The sequence below is a fragment of the Homarus americanus genome, unplaced genomic scaffold, assembly GCF_018991925.1.
Source record: "Homarus americanus isolate GMGI-L3 unplaced genomic scaffold, GMGI_Hamer_2.0 scaffold16963, whole genome shotgun sequence".
Lineage (NCBI taxonomy): Eukaryota > Metazoa > Arthropoda > Malacostraca > Decapoda > Nephropidae > Homarus > Homarus americanus.
In genome coordinates, this window is record NW_024753133.1 from 881,169 (window position 1) to 898,492 (window position 17,324).

At 46.3% G+C, this 17,324-nt stretch overlaps 1 long non-coding RNA gene across 3 annotated transcripts in view; it reads left to right on the plus strand.

Annotated features, from left to right (window-relative positions):
- The window catches only part of LOC121855283, a 102,056-nt gene that overhangs the window by 49,825 nt on the left and 34,907 nt on the right, over window positions 1-17,324 (plus strand). For all 3 annotated transcript variants that reach the window (XR_006086762.1, XR_006086760.1, XR_006086761.1), the window contains one exon: window positions 8,793-9,133. This is a non-coding gene — a long non-coding RNA (uncharacterized LOC121855283). The remainder of the gene's footprint in view (window positions 1-8,792; window positions 9,134-17,324) is intronic.

The window sequence follows — 17,324 nt, forward strand, 5'->3', positions numbered from 1 at the left end:
GAGGTGGTGGTGGTGGGAGAGAGTGGTGGTGGTGGTGGTGGTGAGGGAGAGGAGTGGTGGTGGTGGTGGTGGAGAGGTATTGGTGGTGGTGGGGAGGAGAGTGGGGTAGTGTGGTGAGAGGGGAAGGTTGTGGTGTGTGGGGTTGTGAGGGTTGGGAAGGTGTGGTGTGCCAGGTTGTGAGGGGGTGAAGGTAGTGGTTGTTATGGAGGTTGTGAGGGGTGAAGGTAGTGGTTGTTATGGAGGTTGTGAGGGTGAAGGTATGGTTGTTATGGTTGTGATGGGTGTAGTTGTTATGGAGGTTGTGAGGGGTGAAGGTAGTGGTTGTTATGGAGTTGTGAGGGTTGAAGGTAGTGGTTGTTATGGAGGTTGTGAGGGTGAAAGGAGTTATGGAGGTTGTGAGAATATAGGGAGGTGAGGTGGTGATGGTTGTGAGGGTGAGGTAGTGGTTGTTATGGAGGTTGTGAGGGTGAAGGTGGTTATGGAGGTTGTTAGTGGATGGGTTGTGAGGGGTGAAGGTAGTGGTTGTTATATGGAGGTTGTGAGGGGTGAAGGTAGTGGTTGTTATGGGGGTTGTGAGGGGTGAAGGTAGTTGGTGTTATGGAGGTTGTGAGGGGTGAAGTTGTTGGGAGGTTGTGAGGGTGAAGATAGTGGTTGTGAGGTTGGTGAAGGTAGTGGTTGTTATGGAGTTGTGAGGGGTGAAGGTAGTGGTTGTTAAGGAGGTTGTGAGGGTGAAAAGTGGTTGTTGAGAGTGGAGGTTAGGTGTAGGGGTGAAAGGTAGTGGTTGTTATGGAGTTGGTGAGGGTGAAGGTAGGGTGGTTGTTATGGAGGTTGTGAGGGGTGAAGATAGTGGTTGTTATGGAGGTTGTGAGGGGTGAAGATAGTGGTTGTGAGGGGTGAAGGTAGTGGTTGTGAGGGGTTGTGAGGGTAGAAAGGTGAAGTGGATTTATTGTTGTTATGGGTTGTGAGAATTGTAGTGGTTGTTATGGAGGTTGTGAGGGGTGAAGATAGTGGTTATGGAGGTTGTGAGGGGTGAAGGAGGTTGTGAGGGGTGAAGATAGTGGTTGTGAGGGGTGAAGGTAGTGGTTGTGAGGGGTGAAGGTAGTGGTTGTGAGGGGGGACTGGTAGAGGAGGGTAGTGAGGCGAGGCTCGTGCCGTTGACTGGACCCGCACCTCGACCTCTCTTGGGTACACTGAATAATTATCGTGATCGTACCTGGCCGATAATGAGGGCACAACACACCTGTTACACCGTAATTGTGTGGTGGTTGAGGCCAGGCAGACACCGAGTTTTCTAGACTACGGCGCCAGACAGCGGATTTCCGGGGACTGTGGCAGACACACACGAAACTTAATGATTCTTGCAAAAATGCCGGGAGTTCAAGGACGCTGGCTGGAAGCGGTCGAGTTTGCCTCGGAAGTCCTCGCCAAGAGCATCGTTCTGACTGCCTGTGTACAGCAGGCAGGCTGGTCATGTCATTACTAGTGTAGGTGTGTCTTTCACCATTCTCCCGCTGAAGGTAAGAAACGTTGTCTCACAGGTCAAGAGAGACTGAGCTAAACATTTTGATATTTTGTGGAGATTTCTGGCCACGCACAACTCACATACTTGGCAACCGCGTCACACTGCGTCTAGACAGTGTTGCCATATCGCCTGTTGTTCGTTTTAGGGCGGTAATCCTGTCCTATAAAGGTCTTTTTACGCTCGCTGCTTCATTGTCAATGTTAGTTGTACTATATGAAGCCAGAATTAATAGATGCATTATACAGAAAACTCAATAAGCGTATATAGGCGACTCTACCTCGTACAAAAGTGGATTATACTCACGCTCGTGAACTGTCAAAGAGACATGCAAGGTGCACAAACTTGCTGTTTAGGTTTGTTTTGTTTTGTTTTGTTTAGTTTAGGTTGAAGTGTTGAGCGTTTCGTTTCGCCTCGAGTGTTTGTCTCTCCTGTACGTCATGGATAGGAGACTTTACCTCATAACTCCTTAAGAGACAGTGTTTGTTTAAGACGCTACACTCACTCATTAAGGCAGCTCATGAAAATTTTTTGTAACATACCCGTGCAACTTGGGCTACCGGTGATGGTAATGGTGAACCAAGGACAAGTTCAAGGCTGTCAGGGAGGAAGGTTGACGGAGGCCTTGTTCAACCTTAATTACTGCCAATTGGCTTACTGGAACTAGGGAGTTTTATGGCGAGGCAACGAGGTAACAAGAGGAGATGGGGGGAGAGGGGTGGAATGGTTGAACGTATGGTAGGTGACGGTAATTATTTTCCTTGCGTCATTAACGACATAAGTAGTCAGTCTTCGTTACACTGTATTTAACTTTTTTGCCATTATTTATGGTTCACGTGTTGTGTGTCTTCCTGGATTCCCGGTTTGACCTTGTGGTGCCAGTGAAAGTGTTATCTCCAACTACGATACCCTCCCCTACCACTAACGATACCTTCCCCACCACCACGAACGATACCTCCACCCACCAACGATACCCCCTCCCACCACCAACGATACCTCCTCCCACCACCAACGATACCCCCTCCCACCACCAACGATACCTCCTCCCACCACCAACGATACCCCTAACTCCATCATCACACCACTTGCAATAGCTGCAGTGCTGCCTTGAAGAAAAACCTCTCTTTTATGAACATTACTTACAATACCTCCATCACTCACAACGATAGATGCAATTAGTAACTCCGACGATATCTTCAATATTTACAATACCTACCTCAGCGCCTACGATACATCCAATAATTACAATACTTACATAAGCACCTCCGATACCCCCAATATATACAATACCTACATCAACGCCTACGATATTTACTATACCTACGATACATCCAGTGATTACAATACCTACGATACCCTCAATATATACAATACCACCACCATGGGACCAGACAGCGTCACTATGAATCACTCGGAAGCCACTGGTAATCCAAGGTCACATTCCAGTGATGTTAGTGCTGCTGTTCTGTTGGTGGGTCACGCCTGCGCTGCCTCCTCACTGCACCCGTTTTGCCAACACCCTCATGCGCAATGGCGATTTGCACCCTGTTCCTGCGCACCTCAGGTTTTTTCCCCATTTCCATGCGCATAATAGTAGTTTGCGCACTTTTGTTATTAACCCACACTTCCATGCGCACTTTGGTGTTTGTTTCCCCGTCCTCGTGCGCACTTTAGCGTTTTTTATCATCATGATGTACTGTATATCGTAGCGCAGTCCACATCCTAGTAGCCCAATAGGACTGGGCCCACTAGAACTAGGACCCATTAGAACTGGGACCCACTAGAACTAGGACCCATTAGAACTGGGACCCATTAGAACTGGGACCCATTAGAACTGGGACCCATTAGAACTAGGACCCATTAGAAATGGGACCCATTAGAACTGGGACCCATTAGAACTGGGACCCATTAGAACTAGGACCCATTAGAACTGGGACCCATTAGAACTAGGACCCATTAGAACTAGGACCCATTAGAACTAGGACCCATTAGAAAATTATAAAATCCTGCCTCCTTCCTCCTCTCAATCATCCTCTTCCGTCTGTTCATCCTCCTCCCTCTCTCTTCTTGTTCCTCCCCTCCTCCTCCTCCCCCCCTCCTCCCCCTCCCCTCCTCCCCCTATCTCAGAAGATATACAGGCAACAATAATAAAACAGTTTGGTTATGTAAGTATACTTGATGTTGAACATTTTTTTGTGGAATATTTATTTTTACTGTAGTTTTCTAGTTTAATTGCTTGTGTTATTTTTTTATCATCTGGTTAGTTAACTACTAGTGAGAAAAAAATAGCACAGTAATTACATTTGTCGAGTGGCGGTATTTTACGATTTTTTGGGCTATTTTTCAGCCTTATGACGTTTCTACCTTTATTTCCTATTGTTTGGCCTTTTTCCAACCCTTACTGTACCTTACTACCACGATAACTATGCATACTGTACCTTTCTATACCTGGGGTACAGTACCTTCTGTACCATCAATAACCGTTGTAATACTCCCCTCTACCATCATATACTGTACCACCAACCCCCACACCATACCATAGCCACACGGTACGGTGAGGCAAGAATCCCAACATACGGGACCAATGACCGTATCCTTAACAGCAGCAGTACGGGACAGTCAAGCCCCAGGCGGGTGTAATCGTACCTTGAGGGGCCACTGCGTATCCGTATGGAACCGTAGGCACAAACATTAAGTATATTAAGACCTGGGCCTCCTGTTACACTGTCAACCTCCACATGTTTAGGGTTAAAGTAGGTTAGGGTTAAGGTTAGGCTTCCCTCCTGCTCCTCCTCCTCCTCATCATCATTCTTCCTCTTCCTTGTACACGTTTGATGTTTTATATAATCTCCCTTTTACATCATCAGTTCATCTTCCGTATCTTCACTCTAGCCCGATGCTTTATCTTTCTTGTTGATTTTCTGTCTTTCGTAATCTTTTCCTCGTCCTCTCTCGTTCGACCCCCCTACACAGCTGCTCTCTCTTTCTCTCTCTCTCTCTCTCTCTCGCACACACACCAATCACAACTAAGCTATTGGATGGCACCGTGTAATTAAGTGTCCTTATGAGTAAAGAGTGCCATTCAACTAGTTACTCAGTGACAACAACAGTGCCAAGAGTGATGCCAACACAACAAAACATTACACCACACCACTACCATACCACCACACCACAACACCACCACACCACCACAACCACACCACACCACCACCAGCTGTGAGCCACATGCAAGGGCCTGAGGTTGTCACTTTAGCAAAAATTAATAGGCCCCTCGCCACTTGGCCGCCTTGTGGTAGGGAGAAGCGGCACCCATTGTGGGTTAGGCCCAGCCCACTACCACCCTGGCATGGGCACCTATGTCTCCATCTTACTAACATAATCACTACTACTACCACCACCACCACCATCCACTACCATCACCCCCTATTACCACCACCACCAACCCACTACCATCACTACCACCACCAACCCACTACCATCACTACCACCACCAAACCCCCATTATCAGTACCACCACCCCACTACCATGAATACCACTACCACCCATAATCATCTCCCCCCACTATCACCATCGCGCCACCACACTAATTACCCCATGTCTTCATTATCATCAACATCATCAACTTGTCACCATTAACGCTGCTAAACTCTGCCACCACAGTTACCACCACTATCGCCTTAACACCCAGCCGTACCGCATCACCAACACAACACCACCACCATGCCATACAACGCTATTGCATCATCACCACCACACCACCCCTGCACCACACTACAACACAACACTCCATCCCTGCTCCACACTACAACACAACACACCACCACATCATCCCTGCACCACACTACAACACAACACACCACCACATCATCCCTGCACCACACTACAACACAACACGCCACTACAGTCCTCCACCACACTACAACACACACACACATCCAGACAGCAGGGCTCCGGGCTACATCAGTAAGGGTTAACATTATATTGACTGGTAGCTCCAGAATAGCTTTATATCGTCACTCGTTGGCCTCATCAGTTTATATGGGCAGCCATTATGTGATGACACAGCGTTAAATAAATCATCAAGCTTAACTGAAGCTTTTAGTCCCGGCATCACGACTAGCCTTGAAAAGCTCCAGACTGGACTGTAGGAAGATATTAATAATGACTGTGTGGCAACCATGGCGCTCGCTGCTCCTTTGTTTATGTTGAGTATCCGCTCCTGATAAACACATCCACTGTGCCTACTACAGTGTCAGGGCTGTGTATTGAGAGTCCTGGTCGGCCTGTTGGTAAGTTGGGTGGTTGCGTCTGGCGGAGGTGTGATAAACAGTGTTATTGTGTCGTCTGGCGAACGTTGGGGCTCCCTCTGGTGAACGACCTAGCAGGTATAAAAAAACCGTCGACTGTTGACGCTGTTTTTTGTGTTCTGACTTCGTTAAGGATGTTTTGATCGCTCACCGACCCGTCTATATGGCCGGAAACTGTAGGGATATATCGCTACCTCCTACGAACAACGTTGCTTGTGTGTCTGGCTCATGTAAACCCCGATAGTAAGAGTTTAGACGTTGGTACTGTACTCAATAACGAGGCTAGTTCTGGCTCTGTGTGTATGTATGTATCTGTTTTTTTATTATTTTTTCCTTTGATCGTAACTTCCGCGGGAAAAAGCGAGAGAGGGTGTAGGCGCAAGTGGTGGTAGGCTGCCCTGTCCTCACCCCACTCATGATCTCCCACCACTCTATTACTCACTCACCACTCATAACACTCATTCCCACTCGAGTGTTGTCTGCTGCTGGCCTGTCTCATGTTGCTGTTGCCGGTGGTGGGTTGGTCATAGTGGTGGTGTGGTGTGATAGTGGGAGCGGTGGCGGGGTGATGGTGGTGATGTGACAGTGCTGGTGGTGGTAGTTTTGGTAGGGAGGATGTAGGCGTCGTAGAAACCTAGCATTGAGGACTCCTAACCTAACCAAACTTAACCCGACCATAAACCTTTCCTCTTAGGTGACAAAACTAAACATAATCATATATATATATTTTTATATAATGTGAAAATTTATGCCCAGTTGTCGGTCAGGGTCAAGGAATTATTTTAATTTATATATAATGTTTTATTTATTTATTTAGTTTTATTAGTTTTATATTTATTTTATATTTTATTTTTATTTTATTTCCTATTTATTTATTGTTTAATCTTGACCAAAATTTTACCTGTGCTCATTGGTCATCTTACAGGTCAAGTCAGGTCAGGTCATGTAGGCTTGTTAATCATCACACAGGTTAGGTTACGTAAACTATCTGAAATCCATAGAGTAATTTCTCAAGTCAGTCATGGTAAATTTTTTATTCTCTTGGGGGCAGTCACTCTGAAATGAATTGAGCTGTAGCCTTAGAATTTTCAGACGGAGAGAAATTGAAGGTGGGAGGAAGGGTGAGGGAGAAGGGGGTTAGTTTGAGATCTGGGGGAAAACTAGAGATGGGTGTCGGAGGGAGAGAGGACAGGGAGAAGGGTGGGGGAAGAATCGAGGAAGGGAGATAAGGTAAAAGAAGTGAGAGGAAGAAGCAAGGGAGGGAGGAGGAGAGTTCGAGAGGGAGGGAGGGAGATATGTGGGTAATGAGAGGTAACCATGGTGACCGGCAGCCACTCGCTCTATTTTGGAAATAATGGTAGCTGGGAGTGTCGTGCCGAGCTCTCCTCCCTCCTTCCCTCCACCACCTGACTCCCTCCACTTGGTTTCCACCCTCCTTCCCTCACCACCTGACACCCTCCCTTCCTCCCTTCTCACCACCTGACACCCTCCTCCTCACCACCTGGCACCCTCCTTCACCACCTGACACCCTCCACCACCACCTGACACCCTCCTTCACCACCTGACACCCTCCTTCACCACCTGGCACCCTCCTTCACCACCTGACACCCTCCTTCACCACCTGACACCCTCCTTCACCACCTGACACCCTCCTTCACCACCTGACACCCTCCTTCACCACCTGGCCTCCACTACCACCTAGATAAGTGGGAGGAGCAGGTGGCTGGGGGGTGTGTATACAAGTGAACAATACAAGACGGACAATTGCCCCGCCGCGCCACAACAAGGGCAGAAAGGACCATAACTCGTGTCTGTAATGAGGAAGAAATATGCTGGTTTACTGAACGTTTGCCCGGGGGTCTCGTTGTGATCTTATCAGCACACCACGTAGGGTTGAATGCCATGGCTGCTTGTCGATGTTTTTCTGATGGTTAGTAATGGACACACAGACAGATAGATACGCGGACAGACAGACACAAGCGAATAAACACAGACACACGGATAAACACAGACACACGGACAAACACAGACACGGACAAACACACATACACTCGGACAAACAGACAGACACACAGCACCCAACTAGTGAAGCTGTGGTTTGGTGAAAAATGTTTTATGTATTTTGATTTAATGTGTGAATTATCGGTTGAGAGAGAGAGAGAGAGAGAGAGAGAGAGAGAGAGAGAGAGAGAGAGAGAGAGAGAGAGAGAGAGAGAGAGAGGCCTAGATTGACTAATAGACAGAAAGTAAAAGGTTCAATAGATTAACAGACAGACAAAGATTAAACAGACCAATAGGGAGACAAATAGTCAACAAACTTACATAAAGACTCAATAGACCAACAGATAGACAGACAGACAGACAGGTGAACAAGACACAGACAGACAGGTGAACAAGACATACATACAGACAGAAGGTGAACAAGACAGACAGGTGAACAAGACACATACAGACGACAGAAGGTGAACAAGACACAGACAGACAGGTGAACAAGACATACAGACAGACAGAAGGTGAACAAGACAGACAGGTTAACAAGACACATACAAACGACAGAAGGTGAACAAGACACAGACAGACAGACTAGATAGATAGTTAAATTCTTTAGAGAAAGTAACAGTGGTCATAACAAGTGTGATCGCTGGCCTCAATCACAGTCTAATTAATTCCTGTGTTTGTTCTGCTACAAAAAATCCTACAGAGTATTATAGTAGCAATTACTTTGATGTGTATTTCAATTTAACTAGGAATAAAAAGGTCTAATTGCATTACATTTTACTCTATAATTAAAGCTTTAAATGATAATTATTATATCATCTTGCCACGGTCAAGTACATTGTAAACCAGAGACCAACTTTTTTTTTTAACACCAAATTGTAAGTTTTTTGGGGGAGGTGATAATTTTTTTTATATATTGTGGTATAGTAATGCTTGTTCTGACTGTGTATGTTTTTACTCTTTTCAGATTCTCGTCTGAACTCCAGCACCTAACTAAAAAAAATTTCAACACAAGAAAGAAAATGGAATACAAAGAAAACGCAATGTTAGAAAATTATTAAAAAAAACGGGGGAAGGGCAGAAATTGTATTATGTATTATATAACAAAGGGCGGTGTTGTGCTTTGTGCTGTGTGGTGGTGAAATGGTGCATCAGGGAATTAAAAGTTACCGCGTAAGGATGGAATCGTAACTGCTGCTGCTGCTGCCTGGCTTCGTCTACCTGTTGGGAACACTAATGGTGACACGACACTACGGCACTACACGACACTACGGCACTACACGACACTACGGCACCACACGACGGATGGTGAGTACAGTGCACCTTACAGTTATTATTGTTTTCTTAAAATAATTATTGTTTTTTATTTATTTTTTTATTGCGGTGGTTGGATCTCATTTCAACTAAGGCCCACTGGGACTTGCTTGGCCTCATTAAGACTGGACCCCATTAGGACCCTTTAGGACAGATTTACAGATAGGACTGGGGACCCATTTTTGACCAGTGACCCATGAGGTCAATCTCTACTTCACGTCTCACATCCAGAATGACTCGTTTAAGGCATACTGGAGTGATCACCACCATTTATGTGTGTAGCACTCCTCCTCCCTACCGTCATTATCAAAATCACTGTGATCTTGATCTTTATCCAGCGGTGTGTGTGTGTGTGTGTGTGTGTGTGTGTGTGTGTGTGTGTGTGGAGGGGATAAAAACGGATCGTTATATGGGTTTGACTGTCCGTACGTCCGTCTGTGTAGGTGTTGGATTAGTTTCGATGGAGATATATTGATGGTTGACATATATATATATATATATATATATATATATATATATATATATATATATATATATATATATATATATATATCACCAATTAGCGGAGGTCAAAGGTCAAACTTTACAAACTGAGTATGTGCTTTAGTCATTACCATGTCTTAAGGCAGCGGTTCCCAATTAGGGTCAAATTACCCTCAAGGGGGGTAATTTGACATTTCTCAGGGGTAACGACAGCCCATGGGATATAAGCCATATTTTTCCTATTTCTTGATCCCACACACAACCACTGCTTATTCTGGCGTCAGACACGTCCTGGATACGGCAGAGTTGGTACATCTTGCCTCACACTCCCACGACGGAAACGCGTCTGCTTCACGTACTGAACACGACAGGTCTAGTCATTCTTGTGGCAGCGTAAGATTACTGGGTGTAGTATTCTTGGCAGTGTAAGATGCGAGTAGTGAACATTACATGATTGTTTGTAAATAGCAAGATTTATTAAAACAAAGAATAAATCATGACACTGAAGAAAGTAACCTGACTAAAAATAGTGTGGAAATAAACCCATGCCGCGGTAATGAGTATTGTTGTCAGGCTTGTTTTGAGGTAATGGTTGAAACTAATTGGGAACCACCGTGTAAAGGGGTAGCCAGCCAGCGTCTCCAGTGCTGACCGCGTGTTGTTGTTTGGTAACTGCCTGGTGGCACATTGTTGATATATATCTCTGCCATATCTAGAAGCTGTTACCTAACTGTCATGGCATATTGGCTGTCATTAACGTTGGCACAGGTACAGTTACATAACATATCTTCTGGTAATCACCCAGTCAGATCACCAGTCATCCATATAGCCAGTCATTTATATAGCAGGTAGCCAGCCATTCGCTCGACCAGTCAGCGAGATGGCCAGTCGTAGGCACTGATAGAGTCGTGACGCCTCTGTCATAACAGTTTTTTTTATTCATACCCCCGGGGTCCTGTTGGTGGTGGGGGTGAGTGGTGCCTCCCCCCCCAGCACGCCGCCCCTGGTGAGGGTGTCGGATGATCCTCTTCCACCACCAGTCCAACTCTGCCTGTGTTGATATGTGTATTGACTTGTGTATGATACATATTTGTGTGTGTGATACATATTTGTGTGTTCTCTCCAATATACGTGAGCAGTTTCCTTCTCTACGTGTTAATGGAGACAAATCATAAACATATATAATAATAAAATGGTAAAGGATCAGTACACAGGTGGGTATTACTGCAGGGTTAACGACCGTATGTAAAGGACACTAGAACCTGAAATAGCGTGCAGTTAAATACTTATTGGGTTAATGACAACACATATCACGCCCTTATACCAAAGAGACATAGAGGAAATAATAGCTTACATCCCTACGGTACCAAAACTCTGCCAATAGAAACCAGCAAAACTCGACCTTGTTACACGAGGTCATAGAGGTAATACTCGTCTGGCTCCCACAGTAGGTAACTCCATCCCAACAACTGGTCGAATATCCTGAATGATTTTGAAACATTTTTTTTTGTTTATAATTTTTTTTTTTAATATTCACAGATATTTAATGGGAATATTTTATACAACCCGACTAACATTCCTTCACTGGTCATTGTTAGTATACCGTTAGTTCCGTGTTATGGGATTTGTAGTGAATATTCCTCTTAGTTTAGTGAGTGTTTTGTTCGGTGTTGTGTTGGGTTAATGTTTAATACACCAAGGCTGTAATTAGTCCAGGCTGGCCAACGTAGGTTCAGGTATAGTGGCCATCTTTGTTGTCACTTTCCTCCAGCTTGGCCATCGTTCACCCTTGTGGATATTATGTTATAGATTAAACCATCGTCCTCAAAGAGTTACCCCTTAAACCATCGTCCTCAAAGAGTTACCCCTTAAACCATCGTCCTCAAAGAGTTACCCCTTAAACCATCGTCTAAAAGCGTTTATATAATCTATGAAAGTCCATCCTGTTACCGTTTTCTTTGAAGTCAGAGAAATTATGGGAGTTACCCCTAAGCCTTGTTGCTACTCCGTTTTCTTCCTTTGTGGTAAATAAGATACTCGTCTGGTCTGCTGTTTTCTTTATACAAGTTTAGTGTTTCTAGAGACGGAAACAAATGGAAAAAATACCGAGTTAACCGTGTGTGTGTGTGTGTGTGTGTGTGTCGTCTACATAACTTCATAGAGGCTCAAGTGATGTGAATAAACAAGCTTATATCCCTCACTTAGGTAACCCGTCCCACGACACAACACAACACGAGGAGGCTGTGATGATGTATAAATGACCCTATTTGAGGTGACACTGACCTTCCTCTCAGCTGATGTGTTGTTATCAGGGGACCGTGTGTGAGCAGTTAGGGTTATCAGTGTTATTGGTGGGTAATGGGGGGTTCTCTACAACTAATTAACACAGGTGCCTCACTGGTGTACCTGTAACCTTATCGTGGTCACTTAAAGGCGTGGATCTCTCTGCTCTCAGGGTCTCGGCTGCATTTATTATTGGTGCTATATGTCTTAATGGTGCCACACATTAGTAGTACATATTGTTTTTCTTTTGTTTTATCACACACACACACACACACACACATATGAGGCAGTCGTCAGCTGGCAACAATGGTCCCTTGCTGCTTGGTACCGTTCTCATGGTAACGACTGTATGAATGATCTCCCGATGAAATTTCACTTAATCTCGTCACTCTCCACCTGCCACTCTTTTTAATTATTTTATCATTGTTGTTTTTTTCCTCTTTGTTTTCTTCTATACGTGGGTGTGTCATTCCTTCTCACGTGTGGGTGACGGTGTAGATGGGGTCGTGGTAAACGTATGGGCGTGCTAGATGTGGGTGCGGAAAGAGGGATAGAGAGGTCAGCTTAAGCATGGGGTAGTGGGCCAAAGGAAGCATGGGTAGTGGGTCAGAGGAAGCATGGGGGAGTGGGTCAGGGAGAGGGAGGTCAGCTTAAGCATAGGGAGGTGGAGGCAGTGAACCCGCACCCCCCCCCCCCACATTCCTCCCTCACTCCTGCCCCGGTAATTACAGGTTGGTTGGGCAGTGGATGCAACGGGATAGCCAGAGGGAGGACACTTACCTCCATCACCCCTCCACACGCTGCTCACCCCCCCCCCCACTCCTTCCCCCACCCTCCACACTCCTTACCCCCCACCCCTCCACACTCCTTCCCCCACCCTCCACACGCTGCTTCCTCTACACCCCCACACACACTGCCCCCCTCCTCAGGACCCCTCTCCCCCTTAGGACATCTAGAAATGTGTCAGGTTAAGATGGGGAGAGGAGAATAATTTGGGGTGAGGGAAGAGAAGGAGAAGAGAATAAGGGGGAGAAGAGTAGGGGGGAGAAGAGAGAGTAAGGGGGAGAAGAGAGTAAGGGGAGAAGAAAAGTAGGGGGGAGAAGAGAGTAAGTGTGGAAAAGAGAGAAGGAGGAGAAGAGAATATAAAGAGTAAGGTATATATAGAGAAGAAAAGTAGGGGAGAAGAGAGTAAGGTGGAGGAGTGAGATAGAACACAGATAATGTAACGTAATAAATTTCAGTAATATCTGCACATTTCTTTTTAGTACTAAGTTAATTACCATAATAGTTTTTATTTTTTTTAGCCTGGGGAGGGGGGGGGTGACAACATGGCGGCGCCCTCATTGCTTCCACCTGGGTGTTTCAAGATGGCGGGCCACGGGTCATGCTCCCACCTGGTCATTCACACATCCGGCGCCTCCAGCATTCATTGATGAAGGGGTTGTTCATTCATCCGGTCATACACTCAAGCCTCGGGCACAGTTTCATTCATCATGACGTACATTATTCATCGGCTGCGGATGCGTCACTAGGCAGGTGTTGTCATACAGTCTGCGGTTAGTTCCGTTTTTAGCTATACACTGACTCATCCAATCATGCATAGCTGCTGGTGACCCCTCACTCATTCACTCCTCATGGTGATCACTCATTCATTCACTATTGTTCAGGAGCGGTTGGCTGGCTGGTGCGGTGAAGCCTTCATTCAGTTGCTGGATCATTCATGGGTGTGTCCGACCCCAGGGGGCTAGTAATTGTGTTGCTCTGGGGAGGTCTTGTACACGGTGGGGGAGTACTCTCTCTCTCTCTCTCTCTGATAAATGTTACACTTTACAGAGGTATATATGTGGTCAAACGGTACACGTGTAAGACTGTACACATACAAGATATACACAGGTAGGTAGATGCACACTGTCACGTTTTTCCATAATAATTTCTTTACCTGTAAGCCTGACAGTCTCACCTTATAACTTCTGTGGTTGTCAGGGGGTGAGGATACCTGTAGCACCTCCCCCCTTTCCCCTCTCTCCACCTCCTGGCTCCCACAGAGGGGAAAGCTGCTCCCGTCCACCTCCTGCTCACCAATGACATACCTGTGCTTGCTGGAGGTCACGGGAGAGTCATCAAGCGGTCAGCCAACTTCACTTTCCCACCAACCTTTGTGTCTCATGACCGTCTCCCCTCCCCCCTCTCCCGCCCCCTTCCCCTACTCTTCTCACCCCACCTGGCGCACCTGTTCCCCCCACAACAGATGCTGGCCGGCCCCACCATGATCCCCAGCTGCTGCACACACGAAATTGCCCATATCCTTTGCAAATTGTTTATATCCTCGGAATTCTGGGGCGCCGTCACCACCGCCCAGCATCTGGCGCCAGTTGCAAGGTGGGGGGATGGAACGGGGCGGGGTGTATGGAGGAGGAGGACCTGGGGTGGGGTGGGAAAAGGATACAGACACACTCCCATTCTTCACCTTAAGGACCGCCTCATTAATTGCTTTCTTAATTAAAATTTCATGGATATAGAGTGTTAACATCAGGTGGCGAGGGGGGGGAATATAATATCAACAGTTTTATTCCATTCGTGTGTGTGTGTGTGTGTGTGTGTGTGTGTGTGTGTGTGTGTGTGTGTGTGTGTTATAGGGGTAGCCAAGATAACGCCTATCAGTGTGGTAGAGATAACTAGTGTCACCTGCCAACTAAACATTCACCCCACCGGACACACGATTCTGGCAACAGTTGTATATACTGTACCGTCACCACCACACCAAGACGGTCCACCAGACGGTCCACACACCACAAGACTAGTTCACTACACCTCTAGGTCCACACGGTCCACCACACTACACTACTTCTAGACGGTACTACACCTCTAGACGGTCCACCACACTCTAGACGGTCCACCACACCTCTAGACGGTCCACCACATCACACCAGAGGTCCACCACACCACAAGACTAGTCCACCACACCTCTAGACGGTCCACCACACAAGACGGTCCACCGACGGTCTACCACACCTCTAGACGGTCCACCGCACCACAAGACTAGTCCACCACACCTCTAGACGGTCCACCACACTACAAGACGGTCCACTTCACCTCTAGACGGTCCACCACACTACAAGACGGTCCACCACTCCTCTAGACGATCCACCACACCTCTAGACGGTCCACCACACCTCTAGACGGTCCACCACACTAAGACGGTCTACCACACCTCTAGACGGTCCACCGCACCACAAGACTAGTCCACCACACCTCTAGACGGTCCACCACACTACAAGACGGTCCACTTCACCTCTAGACGGTCCACCACACTACAAGACGGTCCACCACACCTCTAGACGATCCACCACACCTCTAGACGGTCCACCACACCTCTAGACGGTCCACCACACCTCGAGACGGTCCACCACACTTGACAGGGAAGATGAACCTTAATGGTTTGTGATGAGTGAGGATATGAATGAGGGATGTGTGTGTGTGCCTGTGTTAGTCAATTCTCGTCCCTAGTCTTATAATCCGCGCGTGTGTGTGTGTGTGTGTGTGTGTGTGTGTGTGTGTGTGTGTGTGTGTGTGTGTGCTCAGAGATGATAGAAACACTGCCAGATAAAATGGTTGAGTCCACCGTGCGTACATAAACAAAACATCTTCATTAATCACACTGAACCCTTCAAGGTGGTACTGTACAGTGTTAAATGTCTCCTGAGAACAGTTGTTAGTTTGTGTTTACCTTGGGCCGCCACCACAACCCTTCCTCTCACAGATTATCAACAGTTTCTTATACTCTTTTATCAGCGTCTATATACGATGTTTTATCAGCTTGGGGAGGCTATTCTTAGCTCAGATAAGGGGACGCTGTGTTAGGAGAGAGGGAGGGAGGGTGGCAGTGACACTCACCAGAGTGGTGTAGGCCTGGCGTATTGTGACGGGGAAAGCGGGACACTAGGCCTACTGTTGTGACGGAGAGGTACCCTAGGCCTACTGTTGTAATAGTAAAAGAGGATCTTTGCCTACTGTTGTGACGGTAACAGGAACTAGATATACTGTTGTGACGGGGAAAGACTTATCCTAAACCTACTGTTGTGACGGGGAAAGAGGTGCCCTAGGCCTACTGCTGTGACGGGGAAAGAGTTACCCAAGGCCTACTGTTGTGACAGAAGGTGGGTGGGGACTAGGCCTTAAAATTGTCTTATAACTTGTACTGAAGGTACCCAAAGACCTTGTGTGTGTGTCGCTGGCAGCAAACTGAACACCGTGACAGTCATAATCCGCAATATTTAGGTTAAAATTCTTCCTGTACACACACACACACACACACACACACACTGTAGCCGATTATCGAGAGACGAGATCTGGGATACAGAGTCGCAGTATCTATAATAGAGCGAACTTCCATGTTGGACTAATGAGTATGTTGCCCTGAAGGTCTTTTATCGTCCATAAATAGAGTTAACCTGTGGACACCTGCGTTAATTAGGCCATGTTTTTATATACTGTCAATTGCGTCGGGGTTTAAATCGGGTTCAAAGATGACGCCTTAATGTTTATTCCAACCCTGTGTGTATGTGTGTGTGTGTGTGTGTGTGTGTGTGTGTGTGTGTGTGTGTGTGTGTGTGTGTGTGAAGACGCTTATAGTATGTCTGAACTGAAAAAAAAATGTAAAGCTAACTTTTTTACACACACACACACACACACACACACACACACACACACACACATTCTTAACAGAGTATCATACAAGCATAAAAAATAAAAAAACCAACCATATTTTATCAATTTAATGTATTCAAGTACTTCACGTTTTAAGAATTAGGAAAACTATGCCCTGGAGACTTGCCTGACGGTTTGTAGTGGAGTGTAGGACAGATGACCGCGAACTTAAGGAGATTTATCTGAGAAATTTATGTGAAACCCAAGAACCTGAGGGGCCGCCATCAGTGTTATAGGCTGGTCACCCTCCAGTACCGTGAGATACCGTCATCGTTAACACTACAATTATCCCATGATACTCTGAGGGTCTTTTAGGTTAAAGTGGTCGTTAGTTCTAAGAGGCCTTAACCTTACCTTACATTACCTTACCTAAATCTGGGTCTTGTATGTTTAAGTGGCTCCCAGTTCTAAGAGGCCTCAACCTAACCTATCCTATCCTAACCCAACCTAACCTTAACCTAACGTTACTTAACCATGAGAACTGAGAATCATTAGGATTAAAACCCATTAGGAACAAGACCATTAGGATTAAAGTCCATTACGAGCGGGTTAAATTAGGATTAACGCTCATTAAGACTTGAGACCCATTAGGGATTAAGAATCATTAGGGTATAAAAGGATGAGGTAACGGAAGGGGTGAAACTATGGAAGGGGGTCTGTCCCACGGGAAGCTCCAGTACCATAAAGAAGGGAATCCATGGAAGACTTGGAC